Source organism: Triturus cristatus, chromosome 8, assembly GCF_964204655.1.
Source record: "Triturus cristatus chromosome 8, aTriCri1.1, whole genome shotgun sequence".
Taxonomy (NCBI): domain Eukaryota; kingdom Metazoa; phylum Chordata; class Amphibia; order Caudata; family Salamandridae; genus Triturus; species Triturus cristatus.
Window position 1 is genome coordinate 1,101,511,170 of NC_140591.1, and position 15,813 is coordinate 1,101,526,982.

Below are 15,813 nucleotides of genomic sequence, written 5' to 3' on the forward strand. Positions count from 1 at the left end.
CTTAGTCTAGAGCGCATGTCTGATATTTTCAGGGATGATTACAAGAATTTTGAATTTAAATGGGGCCCCCTGGTCGCCTTTCTGTCACGAGGTCTTCCTTCGGCTGTTTGTCCTTCTACCATTAGAACCCTGCACCTCTTCCAATTTTGATCCGAATTCTAGTGCCATAAGGGACTTATTTCGCAAATGCTGCCGTCACCACGGGGAGGGTGGTGGGTGGGTATAGGGTAGGGTTTATTTCATTTAAGTTGTCCATGGTTGGGGACACGATTGTAGGTACAGTGTATTCATCCGATGCAACATCTTCCAGTTGGAAGGTGCAAGGAACTTGCCATCGCTGGAAGCAGAAACATCACCTATAGACTTGCCTGCTCATATTCTCTGCTCCTTGAACTTTGCCCCAGACTCCAATACTATCAGAAACTGTAATTTTCAATTGTGCTACCCGCTAGATAGGAGTTGGTTTCACATTGTGCATTGTATGCTAATCAGCGTTTATTCCTTGTTTAATTGTACTGCTCCCCTGCGTGGGATGCCATGGTGGTATTCTTCCCAGATGTATGTTGAAAAACTTCAATAAAAATACCTTTGACAAAACATAGGAATACGTTACACTTACCATTAATTTCACAGATGAGGACAGCAGCTCATTTATCTCGAACTTACAGTACAGTTTGGAATTTCTCCGTCTTTTGTCTACTTGATTCCATCTCATTTGTTAGAAACTTTGAAATTCCTGAGTTATTCCTTTATTGATCCAGGTTGTTGTTATCTTCAATATTCTTACAGCTACCTTTATTCCTGCAGAGTGCACCATCTCAATCCGTTTTCTTACAACCCTGAATGCTTTCACAACACTGAAGAGTGTCCAAGAGTCTTTTTTGTTTTTATGACTCAAAATAATCAACACATGGATATTTTCTATGTACCAAAAAAGTAAGAATAGTCCCTCTGAGAAGCATGTTGGTGCCCTAAGTCCCTATCACCTTCCTCAGGTTATGGCTTGATGTCTTTGTTGCTTGTCCTTGAGGATTAGACATACTGTGGCCAACATCCCAAACCAAATAAAAATCCTTTCAGAGTATTAGCTTGGCCTCTATCAAGTGACTAAATGAGTATATTGTATCATTAATGTAAGTCATGTTAGAGGCATAGATAATTGAGTAGTGGTAAATGTGAGGGCGAATTCTGGGTGATGCATACCATAATGCTTCATTTTCCTTTGATCTCCCCCTCTCGAGTTAGGAGCATGAGAACAGTGCCAGGGACGCTGACATTTATTCGGTGAGTTGAAACCAATCACATTCACCAATATTAACTTAAACAAATCTTATGTAACAAGAAGTCAATTCGCTGACTGTCCCACCTGTGCATTAAATAGGTGTGTACGCCTCTATCCCTTCCTCACACATTTAAAACTTCAACTACACCCACTAACATTATGGTATATAGTAACAGAGAAAGTAAAGATAGAGTAATCTTGTCTTGCCATACTTCTACTAAGAAGATGCCCCCCAGACCAGTCCTACAGAAAGTGCCATTGGGAATTTCCTAGTGTTGAAAATCTGTATTCCCATTCCTGTCACCCCATCAGAAGATTTAGTAGGAGAAAAGGAAATTAATTGAAAATATGGCTATTGACACAGATTTAGCTGCAGAAAAATCATGAGGATCCTGCGCAACATTTCACATCAGAGGTGCTATTAAATGTCTGCCCACTAGAGATTTAAAAACCAGCTCCATAAAGGATTATCTCTTCAAAGTTGATCCAGGTCAATATACTTCCTTTCTTACGTGGTCTTTTCACCAGTACATGGGTTAGATCTAGTTCCTCCTTGCCTTTGTCCATTAGTCCCTCGTCACTTCTCCCCTTGGTGCTTCCTGGAGTTGTGCTCATAATCGTCCCCATCCTTGTCAGGAATATCCAGAACTTTTTTGGCTTCTTCTAATGTTCCCACTTCCATTTATAAAGAAGACCGTCAGGGAATATGTAACAGTTATGGTACTTGCTCTTTGTTAACTTCCCTCACTTCCAAAAGATAGTACCTTCTTTTCGACAAGGATATCACTGCCAAGTCCCGGAAGAGTGTCATCTGCATACCCCTGAACTGTATGTACACCCACGACCAATCTGCTTTAAGTATCTGTTTTTGTCCCTGGATAAGAATTGAGCTTTGCCACTATGTCCTTTGGTCAATCAGTCACTTCATCCTCACATATTGTACTCTTTCTAACTCGTATCATGGGGATCCAGACTTTGAATCCTGATATTTTCCCTCTTGGACCGGTTTTCAAAATCACTACACTTCTTGGCAAGACACTTAACTTGGGTTTCCAGCAAGTGGTTGTCATTACCTGAACAGTATCAGACATAGATTGGGTCATTTGCTCTGCAGCTTCTACCTTGGAGCTCAGACCCTGTATATGCCACTCAGAGTTTAACAAGGCCCTCTAAGAGTCATTTATCGAAGTCCTTCTTTACGTTGGCTAAACTTGCTTAGAGGGCATTTTCCGTAAGGGGAGACCTCCTTTAACATCTCCCATCTTTTCTCACCATTTCAACCACCTTTGGGCTCGATTAGGTGCTTCCTCACTGTGAACAAAAGTATATATCTTCCTTTGCTTAGAGGTTTTGGCTGCCTGTGGCACGGACTGGTTTATCGCTCCATCAGAGTATGTCACTGCTATGCAATTTCACATCACCCACAGGGGGACTCCAGCTCAAACCACTGTATAATATAAGTCACTAATTTCCAGCATGTAATCACCCTGCGTCACCTTCATTCTACTCAATAAGTCCCTCATTAGAGCTCTTTCCTTACCAGTGGAAATGCATCAGTTGATCTCATTGATAATAGGTGGCTTTTCCCACATTCAAATGTAGTCATGCGACCCTCCCTAGAGTGGTATCATGCTCCTATTCTTCAATTGTTGCTTTAACATACAATTTGAAGCAATGCTGGGAAAAGCTTAAACTAGGGATTATAAGATCTCAGCTCTGTGACAAAGACAGCCCTTATTCAGCAGTTTGCTAATTCAGTTCCAGTCTGGTCTTTCTTCACACCTAATCAAGGCCTCTCCTGTCAGTACAAAAGACTATGTACATCAGACTAGAAGTCAGGACCTACAACGATGCTTCACATCGTTAGGCTCCTCACTGAGGGGCACATCGCTACTCAGTAGCTCTTCCACTTGTGTCACACAGTAAGTACCCATTTACATTCATCTGCACTTCTGTCTTCTCTCCTGCAGGTTCCTAGTTTTGGCTGCTAAACCAACTAAAGGAGTATTATGGGACCGCTAAGGACTCCCACAAACCTGGGCCTCTTCTCCACCCCCATATCCTTGTCAACCTCATGGTCTTTTCTCTTTGCCACCCATGCAGAGCTGTATTGAATTCAGTCACGGAACTTTACTGCTCTGCATCACGGTTCCAACGATTCTCGTGCCTCACAGACAACAACGAGTATATTTAAAATATATTGCCTATGTACTAGCTTGATTTCACACCGTTTAGAAATTAAAAAATATATCAGAAAAGGACCCACTGAGCTGCCATCTTGCTGATTCACTTGTGGGTTACTTTTGACTCACTGTTATGATCTGATCCCTAACGAATACAGTGCCAATAATAGTATCTTCCTCTTTAGGATAAAGTATAAATGGCCCAATGCACAAAATTCATACTTCCAACCATTATTTCTAATCAAAACAACAGCTAGAGTCTAAAAAGGATTACCGCAAACAACTATGAAAATATTTAACTAAATCCAAAACCAAGATGCATGGGTATTATTAGATATCAAACTTTTCCATCATATTTTACCACGTACCACAGCAATTACTGGCTTCCATAATGCAGCATACTCTAAGTTCAAGACATGGACCCGATTTGTAAAAACTGTTGTAAAATACAATACGCACTGTTAAATCTAGGAGTATACATGGTTCCCAGCGGTGTGGGTTCGGACATGCATAAATAAGGGATGTTGTAGGTTGGCATATATGTATGTCAATGTTCTGGGGAAGGTAGATTGCAAAGGATGGACTAAATGGCAACAGTGGAGGACAGAAGCTGCAGAAGTAGGGATAGGGGCCAGAAAGTATAAGAGTGCCAAAGAGAGCAAAACAAGAGTGAGTGGGCGCCATCAATTGGTTTATAGGAGGTCACCATTCAACAGATGCTTTTAAAGAATTGGAGGACATAGCCAGAGAAATATAAGAATTTATCAGACCCGTCCATAAAGTACCACTTAATTAATTATCTTGCAAATATCGACCAAAAGGGACAGGATAATTTTTAAATAAAATGGAAAATTGAAAAGAAATGGATTTATATCACTGCAATGTGCAGAAGAAAAACTCAACATCTGAAATAGGGTAAAAATGAAGGCCACCCACTGGGAGAAGGATTATATAAAATATCATATGTATTAAAAGATCAAAGATAGGAATTATTTTCAGCGACTTTAAATGATTTACTGACTAAACCCTACCAAGACATATGAAAGAAGATTTTTCTACCTTTATTTTACAGATATATTGCCAGACGAGGAAACTGTACTATTTACACAATTTACGATTGTTTGTAAGTGATCCGTAATTGTAGGGGTATTCTGAAGAAACCTGTATCCTGTAGGTGTTTCCTGAAGGGTGAACTTGGGTTATACAATTTGTAATTTTTAGGTATCTGTTTCTTTCAGTGGAACTCTAGGGCCATGACATTTTACAAGTTACTGCGTTCTCCACAAATAGGTAAAATAAAACAAAAATAAGAAGGCTATTAAGTTTAACTCTAGTCGAAATGTCAATATGAAGGTAGATATGATGACAATTTATTCTGACACTTGGATAAAGAAATTGTATTAAGATAAGGGTAGACAGTGCTTCCAATGAGCAAATTCAATAATTAGCTAGAAGATCAAAGCTGGGGGGGTGTTGAATGTAACAAGATAGACATGTTTAGAAAAGTAAATGTGCTGTTTTAAAATGTTTTTTGCATAACTTAGTTTTGATAGAGAGTTTTAATAAATTAAAGTATAAATGGAAAAAAAATACTGCCAACAGAAGAAAATTCAAAAGAAAAGACTCAAGGCTTTTTGTTTGAAATCGGGATGTTGTTATAGTTAGTTTCATTTATTCAATTTAGTATTACATACCAATTGGAATTCAAAGGATATGTGAATGCATTGTGGTTTTAAAAAATCAACTCAGGATATATTGTTTAGAAAGAGAGTCATCGTTTATTGTAAATATGATTCCATGTGACTCGATGAGAAGCCAACTTTTTTTCATAAATAGTGCATATGGCCAAAAGCAGCAGTGGTGGGCAGGGGATGCACAAGCAAGGGTAGCCTAGAAAGAGAGTAAGGCTGGAAGACAGAGGAAAACAAGATTGACAGCAAGTTATTAACCAGTAGCAAAGATTTAAAGTTTTATACTGCATTGAGAGAATATTCAACCACATTGTCTTATGGAGGTTTGAACTTGAAAGTTAGCTACAAGAATGGAATTTTGTGCAGTAAGTTAGGTTAGGAAGGGGTTTTATCATATTTCACGTTATGCTATTAAATCACAGATGCTCATATTTACTAAGGCAAGGATTACTCCTTTCTGTCTGGAGTGACTATAATATTTTTTAATGTCATTAATAAAAGACGGCAACACACCCATGATCCTGCAATCCACCATCCTCCTGGCTAAAGCTAGTTATTTGTAGATAAAATATTGCAGATGATAACTGATCTAAGGATATCAGACTCTGAAAATATATTCCTGTGCAATTTCAATGTACATTAGAGATGTCACCAAAGGCCAGACAGCTTCATCCCTATCCCCGCTTCTCAGCAACAATAACCTCACTAAGCACTTATCAATGTCTATACACCAGAAAGACTCTAATCTAGAACTTATCATTTCATCTGAAAGTGTAATTAAGACAAGCAACCTCCCATTCTTGTGAATTAGTCAGATGAACTTCCTGTTACAATTCACATTTACAACCACAAAATTGTGGTATAAGTGTAACATAGGAAACCGAAGGTCTGGGTGAGAGACAATAAGTATATTAACCTGAAATCCCTGGAAAATGAAGTCTTAAACCGCCTGTCTCTCAAATGATGTAATTGAGGCATCCGCTCTGGCTACCTCTTATTCTTCCATCATTAAGAAGGCCATGGTTGATGTAACGCCTCAAAAACTGATAAGACAGAAAACAAAGACATAAGCGCAAAGGTTCACAAAAGACCCAAAGGAAGGAAATCACTCAGGAAAATTGAACACCAACAAAGCAAAACCTTTCTGCAAGCATCCTGGAAATCAGCAGAAAAGAAAAAATATTTATAAAACAAAATGGGTCTTTGAATTAAAAGTATGGTTTATCAGGACAGAGATACAGCTAGCGAAAGACTGTCCCAAAAAACTGTTTAAAACAGTGAGGCAAACCACTCTAACAGTTCTCAAAATAGCTAACTTATCCAAGATCAAGGCAGCTCGTGCTTGATTGTTCTCCTCGACTATCAGAGGCCTGTTACAAGGTCAACCACTCCATCCTCCTAAAAATACCTGAAAAAGAATCGGATCAAAGACTCTATACTTAACTGGTTCCAATCATTTCGGGTGAACAGATACCAACAAATAAAACTATCAGCCTCTCTGCCTTCAATCACAATCCCTCAGCAGAGGATACCTCAAGACTCCATACTCTCCTGTACGCTGTTTAATGACTGCATAGAACTTCTGAGCTCTCTTCTGAAACAGCTCTACACCTCAAACCACATCTATGTGGACGGCAAGCAACTCTATTTGAAAATTTCCTTGATGGAAGGCATTCTCACATCCTCCTAGATACTTGAGACCATACAATCTTGGATAGCTGTACAGCAACTGAAACTTAAATCCACTCAACTCAGAATTACACCACACTGCAGCTTTCCCATCCAAACCTGATAAACATTCTAAAAATGATGGACTGCAAACCACATATAATCAGCAATGCCAAATCCAAGGCCTTAACACTCAACAAACATCTAAATCTATACGTTTGGATTAATGCTATGGTGAAAGACACCGAATATCAACTAAGACTTTGAAAATAATTCAAATCATACCTCCTTGATGAGGACCTCAAAATTTAGGACACTTGTTTTGCGCTATCTTGAATAGACTACAGTGACTTACTGCTCACTGCCCCACAAAACAGCCATCTAATCCCTTTAAAAGCATTTCTACATACAAATGTCAGGCTACCAATCGGGACTGAAGATTTTATTACATTTAACCCACTCTTATGACCTTAAAATGGCACTTGATCAAACTTAGAAGTGCTTTCAAACCAGGTGCAATGCATACAGAGTAACTCACTTGAGTACTATAAACTATCTCTTGCAGCAACTGGTGCTATCTGGCAGACGGCTTTCACACACCTCCCTCTCATTGGCAACCCCATCCTTCAAAAAGAGATTGCTAAATCAATAATTATCTGGAAATATTCCAAGAATATGCAATTCCATTCCTCTAAACATCAGGGTGATCATATGTCTGGAAAGATTAAAAAAAGAACAGAATCTTTTAATGTGTCAGCAGTACTTCTAACAATGGACCAAACCCACTGTTTAGTACAACTCTAAGCCACTGTGTTATGTTGATTTGTATAGTGCACTAATCACCCAAGAGGGTATCCAGGGACTCAAGCTGGTGTGTAACTGTATGGTCCCCAAGGTGCTTATACGAAGAGCGAGATCTACAGCTTTTTGCGGAACTAGTGAGGAGGAGGCTCTGATGTGTTGAGGGAGGTCATTCCATGTCTTGGGTGTAATGTAGAAGAATGAGTGACTTACAGTTTTGCTTTTGGGGATTTGGGGTTTCTGTGTACAAGTGATAGTGAGGCAGAGCGTAGGTGTCTGGTGGGTTGGTGAAAGTATATACAGCTGTTTGGGTATTCTGAAATTATCATTTGCCAGTATGTTAATTAAAGATGTACACTCTGGAACTGAGTTGCGAACGAATTTATGAGTACGGGAAGAGTAAACGTTTATTTACTTTTACATGTCTTTTTGAGGCGGCCACAAAACTTGCAATTCCCTCATAGTAAAAGGACAAAGAGGGAACGGTACTTTTGCTGCACTAAATGTATATGAATATTCCCTGAATATTACTATTTTAGATGTTTTGGGGCCACACATGTCAAAGTGTACCACAGTGTAGCAATATTTACATAAACTTACATTCCTGTGGAAACTGTTTCCTCTATGTTCGACGTAATAGTGCCAACCATCGGAGTTCACTACAAAATTTGAAGGTGGATACCTCTACAGGCTCCAGCTACATGCTTTACCTTCATATAATTAATAGGCTCTCTAAACACTCTCATAACTTGATCGAACACTTCTCTAAATAAATCTCTCTAAATCAAATGCTTTCTCCAAATAACATGTATGTAGCAGATTGTAATATCAACTGGGGTAATTCCAACTTTAAAACGTATTGGAAGTTAGAATCACTTCGAAGATGCATAAAATGTTCCGACTCTCTTCCCTGCCAACACAAAACAAAGTGAAAATTTCACACCTAACCTTAATGCCTATCTCAAAGATCTATTGTCGACCCATTATTAAAATAGACTGGTCAGACCATTCCACCTTACAGTTCAATGTCCCGTTCTGAAACAGACCTATAAGGAGGTTCTCATACATGAAACAATTAACAGAAGAATCCTCAATTGGTTGCTTGCTGTATAAATCTGAGATATTCAATCAGAATACCAATATTAACCCAGTGATTCAGCAATAAGACCATGGAGGACTTTGAAAATGCTTTGGCTCTGGAAAAACTGAAAAATCTCTAGATTTACCCCTAGCAAACCTTGGTTCAATGAAAAGTTGTTAAAGTGCAAGTAATAAATCAAGTGCTTGGAAAAGAACTGGCTAAAGAAAAAATCCTAGAGTCAAAACAATCCTAAAAATAGGCCAGTAAAGCCTACAAATTGAAAGGAAATTCATAAGGCCAAATCGTCATTCATCCAAGAACAAATTATGAATGTGCAGAATCCCACCAGATTGTATAAAAAATTAACAACACAGTGTCCACAATGGACCCAACCCATGTCTTGCAAGTGAAACAAAACTAATTCTTATCCTTCTTTACAAGCAACATTTCTGAAATAAAAGCAGACTTCTCTTCTTAACAATCACTACTACCTGACTACTGCTCAAAAAATTCCACCACTTGGGACACTTTCTCTCAGCCCTAATTAGAATATCTCGCTTATACAATCAAAACAATGCAAAATAAACCCATTACTATTGTGATGAGTTACAAGCCAGTTTCATTTAATTAAAACTAATTTCCACCTACTTGCTCCTTACTGGGTAGCAGGTATAAATGCCTCAATGCGACTAGGAATCGTTCCTAACGGGCTGAAACAACACAGGTCATACCTATACTCAAAAAGCCTAATGCAGACTCAGAACAACTAGAAAACTACAGACCTGTATCCAACCTACCTTTGGTTGGCAAAGTCATGGTGTGTCACTATCCAAATTAACAATTATATACATGAACATGCCATACTTTCTCCATATCAAGCTGTCTTTGGAGAATTCTACAGCACTCAAACAGCAATGCTAAAAGTATTGGAAGACATCAGTCATATACTGGACTAAGGGGAATCTTGCCTGCGGGCAGTGGCAGGTGGTAACTTTCAGAAGTAGTGAGACACACTTATGCACACTCAGTGCCACCCTTCCGTAAGTACACACACTAACACTCATCTATTCACAAGCACACACAAGCCCACATATTTACACCCATCAATTCACAAACACACACATGCACACATACTCACCCATCCTTTCACAAGAACAAATTTGCACACATACTCGCTCCCATACATTCACAAGCATGCACAACAGCACATCTTTGCATCCATCTATTCACAAGCACATATGTGCACATTCACACCCACCCATTCACAAGCACATACAAGCACACAATTGCACTCATCCATTAACAGAACATATGTGCAAACACATGTATATTCATACATTCAGACATGCACCCAAACATTCAATAAGGTACCTACTGGGCCTCTGTGGTGATGATGTGGAGAAGTGTGGCTCACTGGTTAGAGTAGGCAGACCTGGAAGCAGAGGTCAGCCCGGGACCAGGGTTTAATTCCCGGCTCGGCTGGGTCTTGAGTCCATAAATTGTCCATGGACTCGATAATTCTCGCTCCAGTGCATACTCGATTCATGGGTTCACACTCTGCGACTCTGGGCAATAGCTTGCTTAATCTCCACAATGGCCCCTCGCGGCGGGATGCCTGGCTTTCACCTTGTGGATGCCCTGCTGGGTTATCTCACAGGGGAATACCAGGACGGGTTCCCTAAGCAAGCGCTTAAGAGACCGGTTGGTGATTTGCGCTATATAAATATCTGTACATTTACATTTACATGATAGGACCAACGGGAGGGATAAGTATGACAGTCAATGAGAGGCAGGAGGCTTCGGAGGCAAAGCAGAAAATGGAAGAGACCACTGCCTCCTCTGATTGGATAACCTAGTCAAGTGTTAAACAATGAGGGGAGGACCTTCCCTAACTTGTCACAGAGTGGATTGGCATCAGTGAGATTTCATGATCCTACCCCACCCTTTGCCAAATTACGGAAGGGTAATGTGATGCATCACTGAGAGACAGTCAGCCCTGGGCACTTCAAGAAGCGCCCAAGGCTGACTCTATCAGTAACACTCCCCCTCGTCATGAGGTGAAGGATTCTTGCAGGGCTTTGCCACTCTGATAAGGTCACTGCCCTTGGGTATGAGATCTTCAGCCCAACAAAAACTTGGCTTAGGCTGTCAAATGCCTGTGCATTAACGCATGTCAAGAGCCTGACTGCCTGACCCTGACATGTGGAGTGTCTGTCAGGTTGACATTTTCCTCAAGTTACAAAATCAATAAGGTTATCCATCTGCCTCAAAAAGCTAAGGTATGCACCTCAAATAGACACCACTTCTGCACGAGATGGGAAAAAGGAAAAGTAATCCTTTTTTATATATAGAACCCTCACCCACTCCAGTAGTGGCATGCTTCTTCATCGGGTTCACCCTGACCCCTAAAAGTCAGGGTGGGGTCAACCGTATTCTAGGGATCTCTTTGTATATTATGGTGTATTGGGGAAGCTACGTGTAAATAAAAATACCTCATTCACTCCCAATGTATTCCTTTATTAATGGGGTGGATGGGCAAAGATTAAAAAGAATTAATGTATGAGGGGCATACAGGATATAATGGTCATATGACCCTCATGGTGCCAACATGTTTCTGCCCTACTCTAAAGGCAGCAGAAAGTCCAGAGTATTCGTCATGGTGGGTTTGTTTCTCTAATACTACCCCGGGAACATCCTGTGAATAACCTTTCACTGCAGCATGCACATATACTAAGGCACGCAAAGGCAGTAAATACTTGCCAGTCCTATTTCCCCTTTCTCCTATACACCGCTTCACATCTGCATGTTGGTAATCACGGCCTAGACTTTACCCCCTTCTAATCCATTTTTTCTTTCTTCTGCTTTCTAGTATCTCCATTCTTCTGCTATCTAACCTGTTCCTCCACTCGCAGTTTGAATTAAGGGGCACTACATCCCGGTTGGGCTGCTTGGAGGGAAGGCTGGTTGTCTCCGGCGAAGTTGGGTCGTCGCTGTGGGAGGGGGGGGGGGACAGAAAAGGGGTTACTAAGTTACATGAGGCATTTCACATTGTTTGATCTGTCCACTTTTACTCACCACCGGCCTACGGAGGTTATTGGAGAGGCCTCCACGTACATTGTTATTTTAGGTGAACACCCATGCCGGATAATCTAACGCCCGGGAAATAACTTCTTGACGTGGAACACATGGGGCCAAGGGACCCACGCAAGTGCAGGCATATCCTTGCCTAATTGGACAGGCATAATATACATGTTGCCAGGCCCCAAGAGATGCAAATGAGCCCTACTGTCCCTACTACCTTTGCCACTCGCTGGGCTTCCCATAGCAGCTTTTCCTCATACTCTACATATGCAAAAGGCACCGCTATCATCGTATGGAAAAATACACCATACATTGCGGTGGGCTCCCTGCAAGACCCACTAGGCTGATACTGCATAATGTGGAGTAGGCTGGCGGGCTAACCAGTCACGCTCATAAACTGTTATGGACCTAACATAGATGACGCAGACTTTTGTTATCAGATACTGGGGATTGAAGTAAATCTTGGCTTCACCCATATCATTTAGGGAGGTGACCTAAACCTTACATTAGAACTGAGCTTGGACCAATCCCACCCACAGACACACCATTATACCAAAGTGCAGCGCCACATGCGTCAAGTCATTGAGGAGCACCAGCTCTTAGATGCTTGGAGGACAGCACACCCATCAGATATGGAGGGTACCTTTTACTCGTCACTGCATTCCAGTTGGTCCAGGATAGATTACTGCCTCCTAACCAAAAGGCTTAGTACCTGGCTGGTGCAAGACCAACATTTAGTGCGCACTTACTCAGATCATTCCCCCGTCCAAAGGTGACTGTCCCCGCCGGACTTTACACTGCCATTTCTATCCTGGCGACTCCCCCAGAGTGCATTGTTAGACACCCCCTTCAGGAAAGAATTGCGACAGGAGATCAAGGACTTTCTGCAGCGTAATATAATTTCTGTACCGAGGTTGGCTATGGTGTGGGAAGCATTCAAAGTTACTGTTCATGGCCTCTGCATCGCCAAAAGTGGGGGCATCCTATGTGATATACATAACACTCTCAGGAAATTGGAAGCTGAGCTGAAAAGGTTAGAATCGCAACCACATAACTCTCAAGATGCTGATGCCCTTGAGCAGAGACATGCTCACTGATTATCAAAACAGTGCCGAAAGGGAATGTTTGTTTGGCAGCAGATCTCACTAGGCCAGACGGTATGGGGAAGGCAAACACCCTGGTAAAGTGCTTGCGGAGATGACCCGCAGACCTTGATTCTCGATTTATATTTTAGAGATCAAAGACTCCAGGGGACATCCACAGAGGGACCTCCGCACCTTCCTATCCTTCTACTCCTCTCTCTATGCCACTCAGAGGTCCCAATCCTCAGACATAGATGCATACTTACAAAATGTGTCCCTGGGGTGGCTGAGCGATGCCCAGCCAGCTGAAGTTTATCGTGGGGGCCTTTGAAATGGACGAAATCAAAACTGCTATCATGCAGCTACAGTAGGGTCGAGCACCTGGCCCAGATGGCCTACTGGCTGAATTTTATAAAACATATGCAGATAGTTTGGTGCCATTTCTAAAACATTTATATGAGGAGGCTCTGGACTCAGGGGTTCTCCCTCCCTCCATGCGTGAAGCTTTAATTATTTCCCTCTCAAAACCTGCCAAATCAGCCGACACTCGTGAATCACGAAGACCCTTGTCATTATTAAACTGTGACGCAAAAATGTGGGCTACGCTACTGGCCAATCTACTTAGCCTGCTAATGGAATTCCTAGTGCTGCCAGACCAGCGTGGCTTTATACCAGGCAGAGCAACCTCTCATAATTTGTGTACCCTTTTCTCAGTACTTCAAGATATCAACCCAAATCTGGCGGTGGTGTCTGTCTTTCTAGAAGCCACCAAAGCGTTCAACTCCCTGGAATGGGACTTACTCCTGGCAGTGCTACGAAGCATGGGTTTCCCCCTTCCATTTCTTTCCTGGGTAAAGCTACTATACCACCAGCCGCAAGCAATTATATTAATAAATTGTGAGTGCTCTCCTGGCTTCATCATCTCTTGAGGTACCAGGCATGGGTGTGCATTATCGCCCCTCCTGTTTGCATTAGTGATTGAACCGTTGGCAGCCACGTTTTGACAACACCACAGAAAGTATGCACTCAGATACCCTACCAGGCATTTGCTGGTGTCTCTTTATGCTGATGAAATTAAGTTGTATGTAAGAGATCCCCAAGATAGTCTTAACCCTATTCTCCGTGAATATATAAATTACAGGAGATTCTCTAGAATAATGATCATCTGGGAGAAATCCCAGATTTTTCCTCTAACCCCCAATACCTCCCAATATATCCGGGACTACCCAATAAAATAGTGCGATTTGAGATGAAATACTTAGGAATAGTTATCTCCAGGGACAAGGAAAACTTAATGTGTGCAAATTATGTCAGAACGCTAGATGCATTGCCAGTTTCCATCACCCAGTGGATCTCCATGCCTTTTATCCACAGCTGGCTGGATATCATTAATGAAAATGATAATATTGACCAAGCGGTTATATCTATTCCTTAATATTCCCTATCACACAGGCCGACAGTTTTTAAAAAGTATGAGATCAAAACTAATTTGATTAGCTCGGGGAGGGAAGCAACCCTGGCTTAGATGGAATATTCTCATTTAGCCTTTCTCGAAAGGAGGCTTCGAAGCCCCTGACTTAGAATTATATTACTGCTGTGTCCAACCGCACTTCGCGGCGTATTGGTTTCACCCACCTCCTTATATGCCCCACTCAGAAATAGAACAAGGCTACATGGCACCAATTTCAACTACTGATTTTCTTGAGGTGTGTTCTCAGGGCACGGAAGTGGATAAAACAATGATAGCCTGCATAGAGAAAAGTCAGAGTGCGCATGACTGGTTTGGTCAGCCCCAGGGGGCCAACCAAACAGTCAGGGCCCACAGCATTGGGCAAGCCACTCCTCTCCGACCCCCAACCAGGCATACCTTTCTGCTTTCTCGCAGTACGAGAAGCAGAAAAATAAAATGGTATTTAAAATACCGTTTTATGTTTCTGCTTCTCGCACTGCGAGAAAGCAGTGGGGCGACGCTCCTCCACCCTAATGGAGGAGCCGCCCTTGGTAAAAGAATATATCACCAGAACTATTGCGAAAGCACTATGAGAGAGACTTACTCTAAGAAATCATTTTCTGGCCTACATTACTACAACGCTGACGCAATGTGTACGAAATGTGAATGGGTGACAAGTGGCCAGATACAGATATATGTAAAAAATATATAGCAAGGGGTGGGCGTGCGCCAGGTAATGAAGTCCAGAGAATCAGTATTTAATTTCAAAAAAGTATTTATTTCCAATCGGTTAATTCTCATGAAATGGGAGCATTACACTCAGCCAACGCCTTTCGTTCCACATGGAGAACTTTGTCAGGGCTCTATTAAGGTGAGTATCCTCACGATAATGAAGATAGTACGAACGATGAGCAAGGTCGGTGCTCCAGACACCAACTTGGACGCGACTCCGACAACTGAGAGGCCGAACCTGGCCCTGGGAAATCCCAATTACTTCCAGTGTCACTGTCTGGAGCACCGACCTTGCGCATCATTCGTACTATCTTCTATTACCGTAGACCTATATGAGGAGGCCAGACCTGGCTTCTTGAACACCCTACACTGCGTCCACTGCACCTAACTAGAGCTCATCTCTGTGTAGTAACTTTACATTATCGGGAGGATACTCGCCTTAATAGAGACCTGACGAAGTTCTTCATGGGAGAACGAAACGCGTTGGCTGAGTGTAATGCTCCCATTTCGTGAGAATTAACCGATTGGAAAAAAATACTTTTTTAAAACTTAATACTGATTCTCTGGACTTCATTACCTGGCACACGCCCACCCCTTGCTTCGTTTAGGAACTGAACCACAGAGGCATCAATTGACGGCTTGTGCCTGGGCTTGTTGCGCAAGTATTCCTACTACAATTGAAACTAGCGTGAAGTGCAGAAGCAATAGTCCGCCTTTTAAGTGTCTCTTGTTATATGTAAAAAATATGTGAAGATGCCTATA

At 41.7% G+C, this 15,813-nt stretch overlaps 1 protein-coding gene across 4 annotated transcripts in view; it reads right to left on the reverse strand.

Annotated features, from left to right (window-relative positions):
• The window catches only part of CDKL5 (cyclin dependent kinase like 5), a 1,167,948-nt gene that overhangs the window by 8,513 nt on the left and 1,143,622 nt on the right, over positions 1-15,813 (reverse strand). The gene's annotated exons all lie outside the window — the stretch shown is intronic.